Source organism: Hemitrygon akajei, chromosome 12 (genome assembly GCF_048418815.1).
Source record: "Hemitrygon akajei chromosome 12, sHemAka1.3, whole genome shotgun sequence".
Lineage (NCBI taxonomy): Eukaryota > Metazoa > Chordata > Chondrichthyes > Myliobatiformes > Dasyatidae > Hemitrygon > Hemitrygon akajei.
Genome location: NC_133135.1, coordinates 100,783,332 through 100,805,064, shown reverse-complemented (window position 1 = coordinate 100,805,064; position 21,733 = coordinate 100,783,332).

The window sequence follows — 21,733 nt, the reverse complement described above, 5'->3', positions numbered from 1 at the left end:
AGTCACGACACGATAGGCTACAGAGGGGGACCGACCTTCAGTCACGACACTATAGGCTACAGAGGTGCTGTGACCTTCAGTCACGACACTATAGGTTTCAGTGGGGCTCCGACCTTCAGTCACGACACTATAGGCTACAGAGGGGCTCCGACCTTCAGTCACGACACTATAGTCTACAGAGGGGCTCCGACCTTCAGTCAAGACACTATAGGCTACAGAGGGGCTCCGACCTTCAGTCAGGACACTACAGGCTACAGAGGGGCTCCGACCTTCAGTCACGACACTATAGGCTACAGAGGGGCTCCGACCTTCAGTCACGATACTGTAGGCTACAGAGGGGCTCCGACCTTCAGTCACGACACTGTAGGCTACAGAGGGGCTCCGACCTTCAGGCACGACACCATAGTCTACAGAGGGGCTCCGACCTTCAGTCACGACACTATAGGCGACAGAGGGGCTCTGACCTTCAGTCACGACACTATAGGCTACAGAGGGGCTCTGACCTTCAGTCATGACACTATAGGCTACAGAGGGGCTCCAACCTTCAGTCACGACACTATAGGCTACAGAGGAGCTGTGACCTTCAGTCACGACACTATAGGCTACAGAGGGGCTCCGACCTTCAGTCACGACACTATAGGCGACAGAGGGGCTCTGACCTTCAGTCACGACACTATAGGCTACAGAGGGGCTCTGACCTTCAGTCATGACACTATAGGCTACAGAGGGGCTCCAACCTTCAGTCACGACACTATAGGCTACAGAGGAGCTGTGACCTTCAGTCACGACACTATAGGCTACAGAGGGGCTCCGACCTTCAGTCACGACACTATAGGCTACAGAGGGGATTCGACCTTCAGTCACGACACTATAGGCTACAGAGGGGCACCGACCTTCAGTCACGACACTATAGACTACAGAGGGGCTCCGACCTTTAGTCACGACACTGTGGGCTACAGAGGGGCTCCGACCTTCAGTCACGACACTATAGGCTACAGAGGGGCTCCGACCTTCAGTCCCGACACTATAGGCTAAAGAGGGGCTCCGACCCTCAGTCACGACACTATAGGCTACAGAGGGGCTCTTGTCCTTCAGTCACAACACTATAGGCTACAGAGGGGCTCCGACCTTCAGTCACGACACTATATGCTACAGAGTGGCTCCGACCTTCAGTCACGACACTGTAGGCTACAGAGGGGCTCCGACCTTCAGAAACAACACTATAGGCTACAGAGGGGCACCGACCTTCAGTCACGACACTGTAGGTTACAGAGTGGCTCGGACATTCAGTCACGACACTATAGGCTACAGAGGGGCTCCGACCTTCAGTGACGACACTATAGGCTACAGAGGGGCTCCGACCTTCAGTCACGACACTATAGGCTACAGAGGGGCTCCGACCTTCAGTCACGACACTATAGGCTACAGAGGGGCTCCGACCTTCAGTCACGACACTATAGGCTACAGAGGGGCTCCGACCTTCAGTCACGACACTATAGGCTACATAGGGGCTCCGACCTTCAGACTCGACATTATAGGCTACAGAGGTGCTGTGACATTCAGTCACGACACTATAGGCTACAGAGGTGCTGTGACCTTCAGTCACGACACTATAGGCTACATAGGTGCTCCGACATTCAGTCACGACACTATACGCTACAGAGGGGCTCCGACCTTCAGTCACGACACTATCGGCTACAGAGGGGCTCCGACCTTCAGTCACGACACTACAGGCTACAGAGGGGCTCCGACCTTCAGACACGACACTATAGGCTACAGAGGTGCTCCGACATTCAGTCACGACACTATACGCTACAGAGGGGCTCCGACCTTCAGTCACGACACTATAGGCTACAGAGGGGCTCCGACCTTCAGTCACGACACTATAGGCTACAGAGGGGGACCGACCTTCAGTCACGACACTATAGGCTACAGAGGTGCTGTGACCTTCAGTCACGACACTATAGGTTTCAGTGGGGCTCCGACCTTCAGTCATAAAACTATAGGCTACAGAGGGGCTCCGACCTTCAGTCACGACACTATAGTCTACAGAGGGGCTCCGACCTTCAGTCAAGACACTATAGGCTACAGAGGGGCTCCGACCTTCAGTCAGGACACTACAGGCTACAGAGGGGCTCCGACCTTCAGTCACGACACTATAGGCTACAGAGGGGCTCCGACCTTCAGTCACGACACTATAGGCTACAGAGGGGCTCCGACCTTCAGTCACGACACTATAGGCTACAGAGGGGCTCTGACCTTCAGTCACGACACTGTAGACTACAGAAGGGCTCCGACCTTCAGTCACGACACTATAGGCTACAGAGGAGCTCCGACCTTCAGTCACGACACTATAGGCTACAGAGGGGCTCCGACCTTCAGTCACGACACTATACGCTACAGAGGGGCTCCGACCTTCAGTCACGACACTATAGGCTACAGAGGGGCTCTGAACTTCAGTCACGACACTGTAGGCTAAAGAGGGGCACCGACCTTCAGTCACGACACTATAGGCTACAGAGGGGCTCTTGTCTTTCAGTCACGACACTATAGGCTACAGAGGGGCACTGACCTTCAGTCACGACACTATAGGCTACAGAGGGGCTCTTGTCCTTCAGTCACGACACTATAGGCTACAGAGAGGCACCAACCTTCAGTCACGACACTGTAGGCTACATAGGGGCTCCGACCTTCAGTCACGACACTGTAGGCTACAGAGGGACTCCGACCTTCAGACACGACACTATAGGCTACAGAGAGGCTCTGACCTTCAGTCACGACACTATAGGCTACAGAGGGGCTCCGACCTTAAGTCACGACACTATAGGCTGCAGAGGAGCTTTGACCTTCAGTCACGACCCTATAGGCTACAGAGGGGCACCGACCTTCAGTCACGACACTATAGGCTACAGAGGGGCACCGACCTTCAGTCACGACACTATAGGCTACAGAGGGGCTCCGACCTTCAGTCACGACACTATAGGCGACAGAGGGGCTCTGACCTTTAGTCACGACACTATAGGCTACAGAGGTGCTGTGACCTTCAGTCATGACACTATAGGCTACAGAGGAGCTCCGACCTTCAGTCACGACACTATAGGCTACAGAGGGGCTCTGACCTTCAGTCACAACACTATAGGCTACAGAGGTGCTGTGACCTTCAGTCACGACACTATAGACTACAGAGGGGCTCCGACCTTTAGTCACGACACTGTAGGCTACAGAGGGGCTCCGACCTTCAGTCACGACACTATAGGCTACAGAGGGGCTCCGAACTTCAGTCCCGACACTATAGGCTAAAGAGGGGCTCCGACCCTCAGTCACGATGCTATAGGCTACAGACGGGGGCCGACCTTCAGTCACGACACTATAGGCTACAGAGGGGCTCTTGTCCTTCAGTCACAACACTATAGGCTACAGAGGGGCTCCGACCTTCAGTCACGAAACTGTAGGCTACAGAGGGGCTCCGACCTTCAGAAACGACATTATAGGCTACAGAGGGGCACCGACCTTCAGTCACGACACTATAGGCTACAGAGGGGCACCGACCTTCAGTCACGACAATATAGGCTACAGAGGGGCTCCGAACTTCAGTCACGATACTATAGGCGACAGAGGGGCTCTGACCTTTAGTCACGACACTATAGGCTACAGAGGTGCTGTGACCTTCAGTCATGACACTATAGGCTGCAGAGGGGCTCCGACCTTCAGTCACGACACTATAGGCTACAGAGGGGCTCTGACCTTCAGTCACGACACTATAGGCTACAGAGGTGCTGTGACCATCAGTCACGACACTATAGGCTACAGAGGGGCTCCGACCTTCAGTCACGACACTATAGGCTACAGAGGGGATCCGACCTTCAGTCACGACACTATAGACTACAGAGGGGCTCTGACCTTTAGTCACGACACTGTAGGCTACAGAGGGGCTCCGACCTTCAGTCACGACACTATAGGCTACAGAGGGTCTCCGACCTTCAGTACCGACACTATAGGCTAAAGAGGGGCTCCGACCCTCAGTCACGACACTATAGGCTACAGACGGGGGCCGACCTTCAGTCACGACACTATAGGCTACAGAGGGGCTCTTGTCCTTCAGTCACAACACTATAGGCTACAGAGGGGCTCCGACCTTCAGTCACGACACTATAGGCTACAGAGGGGCTCCGACCTTCAGTCACGACACTGCAGGCTACAGAGGGGCTCCGACCTTCAGAAACGACACTATAGGCTACAGAGGGGCACCGACCTTCAGTCACGACACTGTAGGTTACAGAGGGGCTCGGACCTTCAGTCACGACACTATAGGCTACAGAGGGGCTCCGACATTCAGTCACGACACTATAGGCTACAGAGGGGGACCGACCTTCAGTCACGACACTATAGGCTACAGAGGTGCTGTGACCTTCAGTCACGACACTATAGGTTTCAGTGGGGCTACGACCTTCAGTCACGACACTATAGGCTACAGAGGGGCTCCGACCTTCAGTCACGACACTATAGTCTACAGAGGGGCTCCGACCTTCAGTCAAGACACTATAGGCTACAGAGGGGCTCCGACCTTCAGTCAGGACACTATAGGCTACAGAGGGGCTCCGACCTTCAGTCACGACACTATAGGCTACAGAGGGGCTCCGACCTTCAGTCACGACACTATAGGCTACAGAGGGGCTCCGACCTTCAGTCACGACACTATAGGCTACAGAGGGGCTCTGACCTTCAGTCACGACACTGTAGACTACAGAAGGGCTCCGACCTTCAGTCACGACACTATAGGCTACAGAGGAGCTCCGACCTTCAGTCACGACACTATAGGCTACAGAGGGGCTCCGACCTTCAGTCACGACAATATACGCTACAGAGGGGCTCCGACCTTCAGTCACGACACTATAGGCTACAGAGGGGCTCTGAACTTCAGTCACGACACTGTAGGCTAAAGAGGGGCACCGACCTTCAGTCACGACACTATAGGCTACAGAGGGGCTCTTGTCTTTCAGTCACGACACTATAGGCTACAGAGGGGCACTGACCTTCAGTCACGACACTATAGGCTACAGAGGGGCTCCGACATTCAGTCACGACACTATAGGCTACAGAGTTGCTGTGACCTTCAGTCACGACACTATAGGCTACAGAGGTGCTCCGACATTCAGTCGAGACACTATACGCTACAGAGGGGCTCCGAACTTCAGTGACGACACTATAGGCTACAGAGGGGCTCCGACCTTCAGTCACAACACTATAGGCTACAGAGGGGCTCCGACCTTCAGACACGACACTATAGGCTAAAGAGGTGCTGTGACCTTCAGTCATGACACTATAGGCTACAGAGGTGCTGTGACCTTCAGTCACGACACTATAGGCTACAGAGGTGCACCGACATTCAGTCAAGACACTATACGCTACAGAGGGGCTCCGACCTTCAGTCACGACACTACCGGCTACAGAGGGGCTCCGACCTTCAGTCACGACACTATAGGCTACAGAGGGGCTCCGACCTTCAGTCACGACACTATAGGCTACAGCGGGGCTCCGACCTTCAGTCACGACACTATAGGCTACAGAGGGGCTCCGACCTTCAGTCACGACACTATAGGCTACACAGGGGCTCCGACCTTCAGTCACGACACTATAGGCTACAGAGGGGCTCCGACCTTCAGTCACGACACTATAGGCTACAGAGGGGCTCCGACCTTCAGTCACGACACTATAGGCTACAGAGGGGCTCCGACCTTCAGTCACGACACTATAGGCTACACAGGGGCTCCGACCTTCAGTCACGACACTATAGGCTACAGAGGGGCTCCGACCTTCAGTCACGACACTATAGGCTACAGAGGGGCTCCGACCTTCAGTCACGACACTGTAGACTACAGAAGGGCTCCGACCTTCAGTCACGACACTATAGGCTACAGAGGAGCTCCGACCTTCAGTCACGACACTATAGGCTACAGAGGGGCTCCGACCTTCAGTCACGACACTATACGCTACAGAGGGGCTCCGACCTTCAGTCACGACACTATAGGCTACAGAGGGGCACTGACCTTCAGTCACGACACTATAGGCTACAGAGGGGCTCTTGTCCTTCAGTCACGACACTATAGGCTACAGAGAGGCACCAACCGTCAGTCACGACACTGTAGGCTACAGAGGGGCTCCGACCTTCAGTCACGATACTGTAGGCTACAGAGTGGCTCCGACCTTCAGTCACGACACTATAGGCTACATAGGGGCTCCGACCTTCAGTCACGACACTGTAGGCTACAGAGGGGCTCCGACCTTCAGGCACGACACCATAGTCTACAGAGGGGCTCCGACCTTCAGTCACGACACTATAGGCGACAGAGGGGCTCTGACCTTCAGTCACGACACTATAGGCTACAGAGGGGCTCTGACCTTCTGTCATGACACTATAGGCTACAGAGGGGCTCCAACCTTCAGTCACGACACTATAGGCTACAGAGGAGCTGTGACCATCAGTCACGACACTATAGGCTACAGAGGGGCTCCGACCTTCAGTCACGACACTATAGGCTACAGAGGGGATTCGACCTTCAGTCACGACACTATAGGCTACAGAGGGGCACCGACCTTCAGTCACGACACTATAGACTACAGAGGGGCTCCGACCTTTAGTCACGACACTGTGGGCTACAGAGGGGCTCCGACCTTCAGTCACGACACTATAGGCTACAGAGGGGCTCCGACCTTCAGTCCCGACACTATAGGCTAAAGAGGGGCTCCGACCCTCAGTCACGACACTATAGGCTACAGAGGGGCTCTTGTCCTTCAGTCACAACTCTATAGGCTACAGAGGGGCTCCGACCTTCAGTCACGACACTATATGCTACAGAGGGGCTCCGACCTTCAGTCACGACACTGTAGGCTACAGAGGTGCTGTGACATTCAGTCACGACACTATAGGCTACAGAGGTGCTGTGACCTTCAGTCACGACACTATATGCTACATAGGTGCTCCGACATTCAGTCACGACACTATACGCTACAGAGGGGCTCCGACCTTCAGTCACGACACTATCGGCTACAGAGGGGCTCCGACCTTCAGTCACGACACTACAGGCTACAGAGGGGCTCCGACCTTCAGACACGACACTATAGGCTACAGAGGTGCTCCGACATTCAGTCACGACACTATAGGCTACAGAGGGGCTCAGACCTTCAGTCACGACACTATAGGCTACAGAGGGGCTCCGACCTTCAGTCACGACACTATAGGCTACAGAGGGGCTCCGACCTTCAGTCACGACACTATAGGCTACAGAGGGGGACCGACCTTCAGTCACGACACTATAGGCTACAGAGGTGCTGTGACCTTCAGTCACGACACTATAGGTTTCAGTGGGGCTCCGACCTTCAGTCATGACACTATAGTCTACAGAGGGGCTCCGACCTTCAGTCACGACACTATAGTCTACAGAGGGGCTCCGACCTTCAGTCACGACACTATAGTCTACAGAGGGGCTCCGACCTTCAGTCAAGACACTATAGGCTACAGAGGGGCTCCGACCTTCAGTCAGGACACTACAGGCTACAGAGGGGCTCCGACCTTCAGTCACGACACTATAGGCTACAGAGGGGCTCCGACCTTCAGTCACGATACTGTAGGCTACAGAGTGGCTCCGACCTTCAGTCACGACACTATAGGATACATAGGGGCTCCGACCTTCAGTCACGACACTGTAGGCTACAGAGGGGCTCCGACCTTCAGGCACGACACCATAGTCTACAGAGGGGCTCCGACCTTCAGTCACGACACTATAGGCGACAGAGGGGCTCTGACCTTCAGTCACGACACTATAGGCTACAGAGGGGCTCTGACCTTCAGTCATGACACTATAGGCGACAGAGGGGCTCTGACCTTCAGTCACGACACTATAGGCTACAGAGGGGCTCCGACCTTCAGTCACGACACTATAGGCTACAGAGGGGCTCCGACCTTCAGTCACGACACTATAGGCGACAGAGGGGCTCTGACCTTCAGTCACGACACTATAGGCTACAGAGGGGCTCCGACCTTCAGACACGACACTATAGGCTACAGAGGGGCTCCGACCTTCAGTCACGACACTATAGGCTACAGAGGGGCTCCAACCTTCAGTCACGACACTATAGGCTACAGAGGAGCTGTGACCTTCAGTCACGACACTATAGGCTACAGAGGGGCTCCGACCTTCAGTCACGACACTATAGGCGACAGAGGGGCTCTGACCTTCAGTCACGACACTATAGGCTACAGAGGGGCTCTGACCTTCAGTCATGACACTATAGGCTACAGAGGGGCTCCAACCTTCAGTCACGACACTATAGGCTACAGAGGAGCTGTGACCTTCAGTCACGACACTATAGGCTACAGAGGGGCTCCGACCTTCAGTCACGACACTATAGGCTACAGAGGGGATTCGACCTTCAGTCACGACACTATAGGCTACAGAGGGGCACCGACCTTCAGTCACGACACTATAGACTACAGAGGGGCTCCGACCTTTAGTCACGACACTGTGGGCTACAGAGGGGCTCCGACCTTCAGTCACGACACTATAGGCTACAGAGGGGCTCCGACCTTCAGTCCCGACACTATAGGCTAAAGAGGGGCTCCGACCCTCAGTCACGACACTATAGGCTACAGAGGGGCTCTTGTCCTTCAGTCACAACACTATAGGCTACAGAGGGGCTCCGACCTTCAGTCACGACACTATATGCTACAGAGTGGCTCCGACCTTCAGTCACGACAATGTAGGCTACAGAGGGGCTCCGACCTTCAGAAACAACACTATAGGCTACAGAGGGGCACCGACCTTCAGTCACGACACTGTAGGTTACAGAGTGGCTCGGACATTCAGTCACGACACTATAGGCTACAGAGGGGCTCCGACCTTCAGTGACGACACTATAGGCTACAGAGGGGCTCCGACCTTCAGTCACGACACTATAGGCTACAGAGGGGCTCCGACCTTCAGTCACGACACTATAGGCTACAGAGGGGCTCCGACCTTCAGTCACGACACTATAGGCTACAGAGGGGCTCCGACCTTCAGTCACGACACTATAGGCTACAGAGGTGCTGTGACCTTCAGTCACGAGACTCTAGGCTACAGAGGTGCTCCGACTTTCAGTCGAGACACTATACGCTACAGAGGGGCTCCGACCTTCAGTCACGACACTATAGGCTACAGAGGGGCTCCGACCTTCAGTCACGACACTATAGGCTACAGAGGGGCTCCGACCTTCAGTCACGACACTATAGGCTACATAGGGGCTCCGACCTTCAGACTCGACATTATAGGCTACAGAGGTGCTGTGACATTCAGTCACGACACTATAGGCTACAGAGGTGCTGTGACCTTCAGTCACGACACTATAGGCTACATAGGTGCTCCGACATTCAGTCACGACACTATACGCTACAGAGGGGCTCCGACCTTCAGTCACGACACTATCGGCTACAGAGGGGCTCCGACCTTCAGTCACGACACTACAGGCTACAGAGGGGCTCCGACCTTCAGACACGACACTATAGGCTACAGAGGTGCTCCGACATTCAGTCACGACACTATACGCTACAGAGGGGCTCCGACCTTCAGTCACGACACTATAGGCTACAGAGGGGCTCCGACCTTCAGTCACGACACTATAGGCTACAGAGGGGGACCGACCTTCAGTCACGACACTATAGGCTACAGAGGTGCTGTGACCTTCAGTCACGACACTATAGGCTACAGAGGGGCTCCGACCTTCAGTCATGACACTATAGGCTACAGAGGGGCTCCGACCTTCAGTCACGACACTATAGTCTACAGAGGGGCTCCGACCTTCAGTCAAGACACTATAGGCTACAGAGGGGCTCCGACCTTCAGTCAGGACACTACAGGCTACAGAGGGGCTCCGACCTTCAGTCACGACACTATAGGCTACAGAGGGGCTCCGACCTTCAGTCACGACACTATAGGCTACAGAGGGGCTCCGACCTTCAGTCACGACACTATAGGCTACAGAGGGGCTCTGACCTTCAGTCACGACACTGTAGACTACAGAAGGGCTCCGACCTTCAGTCACGACACTATAGGCTACAGAGGAGCTCCGACCTTCAGTCACGACACTATAGGCTACAGAGGGGCTCCGACCTTCAGTCACGACACTATACGCTACAGAGGGGCTCCGACCTTCAGTCACGACACTATAGGCTACAGAGGGGCTCTGAACTTCAGTCACGACACTGTAGGCTAAAGAGGGGCACCGACCTTCAGTCACGACACTATAGGCTACAGAGGGGCTCTTGTCTTTCAGTCACGACACTATAGGCTACAGAGGGGCACTGACCTTCAGTCACGACACTATAGGCTACAGAGGGGCTCTTGTCCTTCAGTCACGACACTATAGGCTACAGAGAGGCACCAACCTTCAGTCACGACACTGTAGGCTACATAGGGGCTCCGACCTTCAGTCACGACACTGTAGGCTACAGAGGGACTCCGACCTTCAGACACGACACTATAGGCTACAGAGAGGCTCTGACCTTCAGTCACGACACTATAGGCTACAGAGGGGCTCCGACCTTAAGTCACGACACTATAGGCTGCAGAGGAGCTTTGACCTTCAGTCACGACCCTATAGGCTACAGAGGGGCACCGACCTTCAGTCACGATACTATAGGCTACAGAGGGGCACCGACCTTCAGTCACAACACTATAGGCTACAGAGGGGCTCCGACCTTCAGTCACGACACTATAGGCTACAGAGGGGCTCCGACCTTCAGTCACGACACTATAGGCTACATAGGGGCTCCGACCTTCAGACTCGACATTATAGGCTACAGAGGTGCTGTGACATTCAGTCACGACACTATAGGCTACAGAGGTGCTGTGACCTTCAGTCACGACACTATAGGCTACATAGGTGCTCCGACATTCAGTCACGACACTATACGCTACAGAGGGGCTCCGACCTTCAGTCACGACACTATCGGCTACAGAGGGGCTCCGACCTTCAGTCACGACACTACAGGCTACAGAGGGGCTCCGACCTTCAGACACGACACTATAGGCTACAGAGGTGCTCCGACATTCAGTCACGACACTATACGCTACAGAGGGGCTCCGACCTTCAGTCACGACACTATAGGCTACAGAGGGGCTCCGACCTTCAGTCACGACACTATAGGCTACAGAGGGGGACCGACCTTCAGTCACGACACTATAGGCTACAGAGGTGCTGTGACCTTCAGTCACGACACTATAGGTTTCAGTGGGGCTCCGACCTTCAGTCATGACACTATAGGCTACAGAGGGGCTCCGACCTTCAGTCACGACACTATAGTCTACAGAGGGGCTCCGACCTTCAGTCAAGACACTATAGGCTACAGAGGGGCTCCGACCTTCAGTCAGGACACTACAGGCTACAGAGGGGCTCCGACCTTCAGTCACGACACTATAGGCTACAGAGGGGCTCCGACCTTCAGTCACGACACTATAGGCTACAGAGGGGCTCCGACCTTCAGTCACGACACTATAGGCTACAGAGGGGCTCTGACCTTCAGTCACGACACTGTAGACTACAGAAGGGCTCCGACCTTCAGTCACGACACTATAGGCTACAGAGGAGCTCCGACCTTCAGTCACGACACTATAGGCTACAGAGGGGCTCCGACCTTCAGTCACGACACTATACGCTACAGAGGGGCTCCGACCTTCAGTCACGACACTATAGGCTACAGAGGGGCTCTGAACTTCAGTCACGACACTGTAGGCTAAAGAGGGGCACCGACCTTCAGTCACGACACTATAGGCTACAGAGGGGCTCTTGTCTTTCAGTCACGACACTATAGGCTACAGAGGGGCACTGACCTTCAGTCACGACACTATAGGCTACAGAGGGGCTCTTGTCCTTCAGTCACGACACTATAGGCTACAGAGAGGCACCAACCTTCAGTCACGACACTGTAGGCTACATAGGGGCTCCGACCTTCAGTCACGACACTGTAGGCTACAGAGGGACTCCGACCTTCAGACACGACACTATAGGCTACAGAGAGGCTCTGACCTTCAGTCACGACACTATAGGCTACAGAGGGGCTCCGACCTTAAGTCACGACACTATAGGCTGCAGAGGAGCTTTGACCTTCAGTCACGACCCTATAGGCTACAGAGGGGCACCGACCTTCAGTCACGATACTATAGGCTACAGAGGGGCACCGACCTTCAGTCACGACACTATAGGCTACAGAGGGGCTCCGACCTTCAGTCACGACACTATAGGCGACAGAGGGGCTCTGACCTTTAGTCACGACACTATAGGCTACAGAGGTGCTGTGACCTTCAGTCATGACACTATAGGCTACAGAGGAGCTCCGACCTTCAGTCACGACACTATAGGCTACAGAGGGGCTCTGACCTTCAGTCACAACACTATAGGCTACAGAGGGGCTCCGACCTTCAGTCACGAAACTGTAGGCTACAGAGGGGCTCCGACCTTCAGAAACGACATTATAGGCTACAGAGGGGCACCGACCTTCAGTCACGACACTATAGGCTACAGAGGGGCACCGACCTTCAGTCACGACACTATAGGCTACAGAGGGGCTCCGACCTTCAGTCACGACACTATAGGCTACAGAGGGGCTCCGACCTTCAGTCACGACACTATAGGCTACAGAGGTGCTGTGACCTTCAGTCACGACACTCTAGGCTACAGAGGTGCTCCGACTTTCAGTCGAGACACTATACGCTACAGAGGGGCTCCGACCTTCAGTCACGACACTATAGGCTACAGAGGGGCTCCGACCTTCAGTCACGACACTATAGGCTACAGAGGGGCTCCGACCTTCAGTCACGACACTATAGGCTACATAGGGGCTCCGACCTTCAGACTCGACATTATAGGCTACAGAGGTGCTGTGACATTCAGTCACGACACTATAGGCTACAGAGGTGCTGTGACCTTCAGTCACGACACTATAGGCTACATAGGTGCTCCGACATTCAGTCACGACACTATACGCTACAGAGGGGCTCCGACCTTCAGTCACGACACTATCGGCTACAGAGGGGCTCCGACCTTCAGTCACGACACTACAGGCTACAGAGGGGCTCCGACCTTCAGACACGACACTATAGGCTACAGAGGTGCTCCGACATTCAGTCACGACACTATACGCTACAGAGGGGCTCCGACCTTCAGTCACGACACTATAGGCTACAGAGGGGCTCCGACCTTCAGTCACGACACTATAGGCTACAGAGGGGGACCGACCTTCAGTCACGACACTATATGCTACAGAGGTGCTGTGACCTTCAGTCACGACACTATAGGCTACAGAGGGGCTCCGACCTTCAGTCACGACACTATAGTCTACAGAGGGGCTCCGACCTTCAGTCAAGACACTATAGGCTACAGAGGGGCTCCGACCTTCAGTCAGGACACTACAGGCTACAGAGGGGCTCCGACCTTCAGTCACGACACTATAGGCTACAGAGGGGCTCCGACCTTCAGTCACGACACTATAGGCTACAGAGGGGCTCCGACCTTCAGTCACGACACTATAGGCTACAGAGGGGCTCTGACCTTCAGTCACGACACTGTAGACTACAGAAGGGCTCCGACCTTCAGTCACGACACTATAGGCTACAGAGGAGCTCCGACCTTCAGTCACGACACTATAGGCTACAGAGGGGCTCCGACCTTCAGTCACGACACTATACGCTACAGAGGGGCTCCGACCTTCAGTCACGACACTATAGGCTACAGAGGGGCTCTGAACTTCAGTCACGACACTGTAGGCTAAAGAGGGGCACCGACCTTCAGTCACGACACTATAGGCTACAGAGGGGCTCTTGTCTTTCAGTCACGACACTATAGGCTACAGAGGGGCACTGACCTTCAGTCACGACACTATAGGCTACAGAGGGGCTCTTGTCCTTCAGTCACGACACTATAGGCTACAGAGAGGCACCAACCTTCAGTCACGACACTGTAGGCTACATAGGGGCTCCGACCTTCAGTCACGACACTGTAGGCTACAGAGGGACTCCGACCTTCAGACACGACACTATAGGCTACAGAGAGGCTCTGACCTTCAGTCACGACACTATAGGCTACAGAGGGGCTCCGACCTTAAGTCACGACACTATAGGCTGCAGAGGAGCTTTGACCTTCAGTCACGACCCTATAGGCTACAGAGGGGCACCGACCTTCAGTCACGATACTATAGGCTACAGAGGGGCACCGACCTTCAGTCACGACACTATAGGCTACAGAGGGGCTCCGACCTTCAGTCACGACACTATAGGCGACAGAGGGGCTCTGACCTTTAGTCACGACACTATAGGCTACAGAGGTGCTGTGACCTTCAGTCATGACACTATAGGCTACAGAGGAGCTCCGACCTTCAGTCACGACACTATAGGCTACAGAGGGGCTCTGACCTTCAGTCACAACACTATAGGCTACAGAGGTGCTGTGACCTTCAGTCTCGACACTATAGACTACAGAGGGGCTCCGACCTTTAGTCACGACACTGTAGGCTACAGAGGGGCTCCGACCTTCAGTCACGACACTATAGGCTACAGAGGGGCTCCGAACTTCAGTCCCGACACTATAGGCTAAAGAGGGGCTCCGACCCTCAGTCACGACGCTATAGGCTACAGACGGGGGCCGACCTTCAGTCACGACACTATAGGCTACAGAGGGGCTCTTGTCCTTCAGTCAGAACACTATAGGCTACAGAGGGGCTCCGACCTTCAGTCACGAAACTGTAGGCTACAGAGGGGCTCCGACCTTCAGAAACGACATTATAGGCTACAGAGGGGCACCGACCTTCAGTCACGACACTATAGGCTACAGAGGGGCACCGACCTTCAGTCACGACAATATAGGCTACAGAGGGGCTCCGAACTTCAGTCACGATACTATAGGCGACAGAGGGGCTCTGACCTTTAGTCACGACACTATAGGCTACATAGGTGCTGTGACCTTCAGTCATGACACTATAGGCTACAGAGGGGCTCCGACCTTCAGTCACGACACTATAGGCTACAGAGGGGCTCTGACCTTCAGTCACGACACTATAGGCTACAGAGGTGCTGTGACCATCAGTCACGACACTATAGGCTACAGAGGGGCTCCGACCTTCAGTCACGACACTATAGGCTACAGAGGGGCTCCGACCTTCAGTCACGACACTATAGGCTACAGAGGGGCTCCGACCTTCAGTCACGACACTATAGGCTACATAGGGGCTCCGACCTTCAGACTCGACATTATAGGCTACAGAGGTGCTGTGACATTCAGTCACGACACTATAGGCTACATAGGTGCTCCGACATTCAGTCACGACACTATACGCTACAGAGGGGCTCCGACCTTCAGTCACGACACTATCGGCTACAGAGGGGCTCCGACCTTCAGTCACGACACTACAGGCTACAGAGGGGCTCCGACCTTCAGACACGACACTATAGGCTACAGAGGTGCTCCGACATTCAGTCACGACACTATACGCTACAGAGGGGCTCCGACCTTCAGTCACGACACTATAGGCTACAGAGGGGCTCCGACCTTCAGTCACGACACTATAGGCTACAGAGGGGGACCGACCTTCAGTCACGACACTATAGTCTACAGAGGGGCTCCGACCTTCAGTCATGACACTATAGTCTACAGAGGGGCTCCGACCTTCAGTCACGACACTATAGGCTACAGAGGGGCTCCGACCTTCAGTCACGACACTGTAGGCTACAGAGGGGCTCCGACCTTCAGTCACGACACTATAGTCTACAGAGGGGCTCCGACCTTCAGTCAAGACACTATAGGCTACAGAGGGGCTCCGACCTTCAGTCAGGACACTACAGGCTACAGAGGGGCTCCGACCTTCAGTCACGACACTATAGGCTACAGAGGGGCTCCGACCTTCAGTCACGATACTGTAGGCTACAGAGTGGCTCCGACCTTCAGTCACGACACTATAGGATACATAGGGGCTCCGACCTTCAGTCACGACACTGTAGGCTACAGAGGGGCTCCGACCTTCAGGCACGACACCATAGTCTACAGAGGGGCTCCGACCTTCAGTCACGACACTGTAGGCTACAGAGGGGCTCCAACCTTCAGTCACGACACTATAGGCTACAGAGGAGCTGTGACCTTCAGTCACGACACTATAGGCTACAGAGGGGCTCCGACCTTCAGTCACGACACTATAGGCTACAGAGGGGCTCCGACCTTCAGTCACGACACTATAGGCGACAGAGGGGCTCTGACCTTCAGTCACGACACTATAGGCTACAGAGGGGCTCTGACCTTCAGTCATGACACTATAGGCTACAGAGGGGCTCCAACCTTCAGTCACGACACTATAGGCTACAGAGGAGCTGTGACCTTCAGTCACGACACTATAGGCTACAGAGGGGCTCCGACCTTCAGTCACGACACTATAGGCTACAGAGGGGATTCGACCTTCAGTCACGACACTATAGGCTACAGAGGGGCACCGACCTTCAGTCACGACACTATAGACTACAGAGGGGCTCCGACCTTTAGTCACGACACTGTGGGCTACAGAGGGGCTCCGACCTTCAGTCACGACACTATAGGCTACAGAGGGGCTCCGACCTTCAGTCCCGACACTATAGGCTAAAGAGGGGCTCCGACCCTCAGTCACGACACTATAGGCTACAGAGGGGCTCTTGTCCTTCAGTCACAACACTATAGGCTACAGAGGGGCTCCGACCTTCAGTCACGACACTATATGCTACAGAGTGGCTCCGACCTTCAGTCACGACAATGTAGGCTACAGAGGGGCTCCGACCTTCAGAAACAACACTATAGGCTACAGAGGGGCACCGACCTTCAGTCACGACACTGTAGGTTACAGAGTGGCTCGGACATTCAGTCACGACACTATAGGCTACAGAGGGGCTCCGACCTTCAGTGACGACACTATAGGCAACAGAGGGGCTCTGACCTTCAGTCACGACACTATAGGCTACAGAGGGGCTCCGACCTTCAGTCACGACACTATAGGCTACAGAGGGGCTCAGACCTTCAGTCACGACACTATAGGCTACAGAGGGGCTCCGACCTTCAGTCACGACACTATAGGCTACAGAGGTGCTGTGACCTTCAGTCACGACACTCTAGGCTACAGAGGTGCTCCGACTTTCAGTCGAGACACTATACGCTACAGAGGGGCTCCGACCTTCAGTCACGACACTATAGGCTACAGAGGGGCTCCTACCTTCAGTCACGACACTATAGGCTACAGAGGGGCTCCGACCTTCAGTCACGACACTATAGGCTACATAGGGGCTCCGACCTTCAGACTCGACATTATAGGCTGCAGAGGTGCTGTGACATTCAGTCACGACACTATAGGCTACAGAGGTGCTGTGACCTTCAGTCACGACACTATAGGCTACATAGGTGCTCCGACATTCAGTCACGACACTATACGCTACAGAGGGGCTCCGACCTTCAGTCACGACACTATCGGCTACAGAGGGGCTCCGACCTTCAGTCACGACACTACAGGCTACAGAGGGGCTCCGACCTTCAGACACGACACTATAGGCTACAGAGGTGCTCCGACATTCAGTCACGACACTATACGCTACAGAGGGGCTCCGACCTTCAGTCACGACACTATAGGCTACAGAGGGGCTCCGACCTTCAGTCACGACACTATAGGCTACAGAGGGGGACCGACCTTCAGTCACGACACTATAGGCTACAGAGGTGCTGTGACCTTCAGTCACGACACTATAGGTTTCAGTGGGGCTCCGACCTTCATTCAGGACACTACAGGCTACAGAGGGGCTCCGACCTTCAGTCACGACACTATAGGCTACAGAGGGGCTCCGACCTTCAGTCACGACACTATAGGCTACAGAGGGGCTCCGACCTTCAGTCAGGACACTACAGGCTACAGAGGGGCTCCGACCTTCAGTCACGACACTATAGGCTACAGAGGGGCTCCGACCTTCAGTCACGACACTATAGGCTACAGAGGGGCTCTGACCTTCAGTCACGACACTGTAGGTTTCAGTGGGGCTCCGACCTTCATTCAGGACACTACAGGCTACAGAGGGGCTCCGACCTTCAGTCACGACACTATAGGCTACAGAGGGGCTCCGACCTTCAGTCACGACACTATAGGCTACAGAGGGGCTCCGACCTTCAGTCAGGACACTACAGGCTACAGAGGGGCTCCGACCTTCAGTCACGACACTATAGGCTACAGAGGGGCTCCGACCTTCAGTCACGACACTATAGGCTACAGAGGGGCTCCGACCTTCAGTCACGACACTATAGGCTACAGAGGGGCTCTGACCTTCAGTCACGACACTGTAGACTACAGAAGGGCTCCGACCTTCAGTCACGACACTATAGGCTACAGAGGAGCTCCGACCTTCAGTCACGACACTATAGGCTACAGAGGGGCTCCGACCTTCAGTCACGACACTATACGCTACAGAGGGGCTCCGACCTTCAGTCACGACACTATAGGCTACAGAGGGGCTCTGAACTTCAGTCACGACACTGTAGGCTAAAGAGGGGCACCGACCTTCAGTCACGACACTATAGGCTACAGAGGGGCTCTTGTCTTTCAGTCACGACACTATAGGCTACAGAGGGGCACTGACCTTCAGTCACGACACTATAGGCTACAGAGGGGCTCTTGTCCTTCAGTCACGACACTATAGGCTACAGAGAGGCACCAACCTTCAGTCACGACACTGTAGGCTACAGAGGTGCTGTGACCTTCAGTCACGACACTATAGGTTTCAGTGGGGCTCCGACCTTCAGTCATGACACTATAGGCTACAGAGGGGCTCCGACCTTCAGTCACGACACTATAGTCTACAGAGGGGCTCCGACCTTCAGTCAAGACACTATAGGCTACAGAGGGGCTCCGACCTTCAGTCAGGACACTACAGGCTACAGAGGGGCTCCGACCTTCAGTCACGACACTATAGGCTACAGAGGGGCTCCGACCTTCAGTCACGACACTATAGGCTACAGAGGGGCTCCGACCTTCAGTCACGACACTATAGGCTACAGAGGGGCTCTGACCTTCAGTCACGACACTGTAGACTACAGAAGGGCTCCGACCTTCAGTCACGACACTATAGGCTACAGAGGAGCTCCGACCTTCAGTCACGACACTATAGGCTACAGAGGGGCTCCGACCTTCAGTCACGACACTATACGCTACAGAGGGGCTCCGACCTTCAGTCACGACACTATAGGCTACAGAGGGGCTCTGAACTTCAGTCACGACACTGTAGGCTAAAGAGGGGCACCGACCTTCAGTCACGACACTATAGGCTACAGAGGGGCTCTTGTCTTTCAGTCACGACACTATAGGCTACAGAGGGGCACTGACCTTCAGTCACGACACTATAGGCTACAGAGGGGCTCTTGTCCTTCAGTCACGACACTATAGGCTACAGAGAGGCACCAACCTTCAGTCACGACACTGTAGGCTACATAGGGGCTCCGACCTTCAGTCACGACACTGTAGGCTACAGAGGGACTCCGACCTTCAGACACGACACTATAGGCTACAGAGAGGCTCTGACCTTCAGTCACGACACTATAGGCTACAGAGGGGCTCCGACCTTAAGTCACGACACTATAGGCTGCAGAGGAGCTTTGACCTTCAGTCACGACCCTATAGGCTACAGAGGGGCACCGACCTTCAGTCACGATACTATAGGCTACAGAGGGGCACCGACCTTCAGTCACAACACTATAGGCTACAGAGGGGCTCCGACCTTCAGTCACGACACTATAGGCTACAGAGGGGCTCCGACCTTCAGTCACGACACTATAGGCTACATAGGGGCTCCGACCTTCAGACTCGACATTATAGGCTACAGAGGTGCTGTGACATTCAGTCACGACACTATAGGCTACAGAGGTGCTGTGACCTTCAGTCACGACACTATAGGCTACATAGGTGCTCCGACATTCAGTCACGACACTATACGCTACAGAGGGGCTCCGACCTTCAGTCACGACACTATCGGCTACAGAGGGGCTCCGACCTTCAGTCACGACACTACAGGCTACAGAGGGGCTCCGACCTTCAGACACGACACTATAGGCTACAGAGGTGCTCCGACATTCAGTCACGACACTATACGCTACAGAGGGGCTCCGACCTTCAGTCACGACACTATAGGCTACAGAGGGGCTCCGACCTTCAGTCACGACACTATAGGCTACAGAGGGGGACCGACCTTCAGTCACGACACTATAGGCTACAGAGGTGCTGTGACCTTCAGTCACGACACTATAGGTTTCAGTGGGGCTCCGACCTTCAGTCATGACACTATAGGCTACAGAGGGGCTCCGACCTTCAGTCACGACACTATAGTCTACAGAGGGGCTCCGACCTTCAGTCAAGACACTATAGGCTACAGAGGGGCTCCGACCTTCAGTCAGGACACTACAGGCTACAGAGGGGCTCCGACCTTCAGTCACGACACTATAGGCTACAGAGGGGCTCCGACCTTCAGTCACGACACTATAGGCTACAGAGGGGCTCCGACCTTCAGTCACGACACTATAGGCTACAGAGGGGCTCTGACCTTCAGTCACGACACTGTAGACTACAGAAGGGCTCCGACCTTCAGTCACGACACTATAGGCTACAGAGGAGCTCCGACCTTCAGTCACGACACTATAGGCTACAGAGGGGCTCCGACCTTCAGTCACGACACTATACGCTACAGAGGGGCTCCGACCTTCAGTCACGACACTATAGGCTACAGAGGGGCTCTGAACTTCAGTCACGACACTGTAGGCTAAAGAGGGGCACCGACCTTCAGTCACGACACTATAGGCTACAGAGGGGCTCTTGTCTTTCAGTCACGACACTATAGGCTACAGAGGGGCACTGACCTTCAGTCACGACACTATAGGCTACAGAGGGGCTCTTGTCCTTCAGTCACGACACTATAGGCTACAGAGAGGCACCAACCTTCAGTCACGACACTGTAGGCTACATAGGGGCTCCGACCTTCAGTCACGACACTGTAGGCTACAGAGGGACTCCGACCTTCAGACACGACACTATAGGCTACAGAGAGGCTCTGACCTTCAGTCACGACACTATAGGCTACAGAGGGGCTCCGACCTTAAGTCACGACACTATAGGCTGCAGAGGAGCTTTGACCTTCAGTCACGACCCTATAGGCTACAGAGGGGCACCGACCTTCAGTCACGATACTATAGGCTACAGAGGGGCACCGACCTTCAGTCACGACACTATAGGCTACAGAGGGGCTCCGACCTTCAGTCACGACACTATAGGCGACAGAGGGGCTCTGACCTTTAGTCACGACACTATAGGCTACAGAGGTGCTGTGACCTTCAGTCATGACACTATAGGCTACAGAGGAGCTCCGACCTTCAGTCACGACACTATAGGCTACAGAGGGGCTCTGACCTTCAGTCACAACACTATAGGCTACAGAGGGGCTCCGACCTTCAGTCACGAAACTGTAGGCTACAGAGGGGCTCCGACCTTCAGAAACGACATTATAGGCTACAGAGGGGCACCGACCTTCAGTCACGACACTATAGGCTACAGAGGGGCACCGACCTTCAGTCACGACACTATAGGCTACAGAGGGGCTCCGACCTTCAGTCACGACACTATAGGCTACAGAGGGGCTCCGACCTTCAGTCACGACACTATAGGCTACAGAGG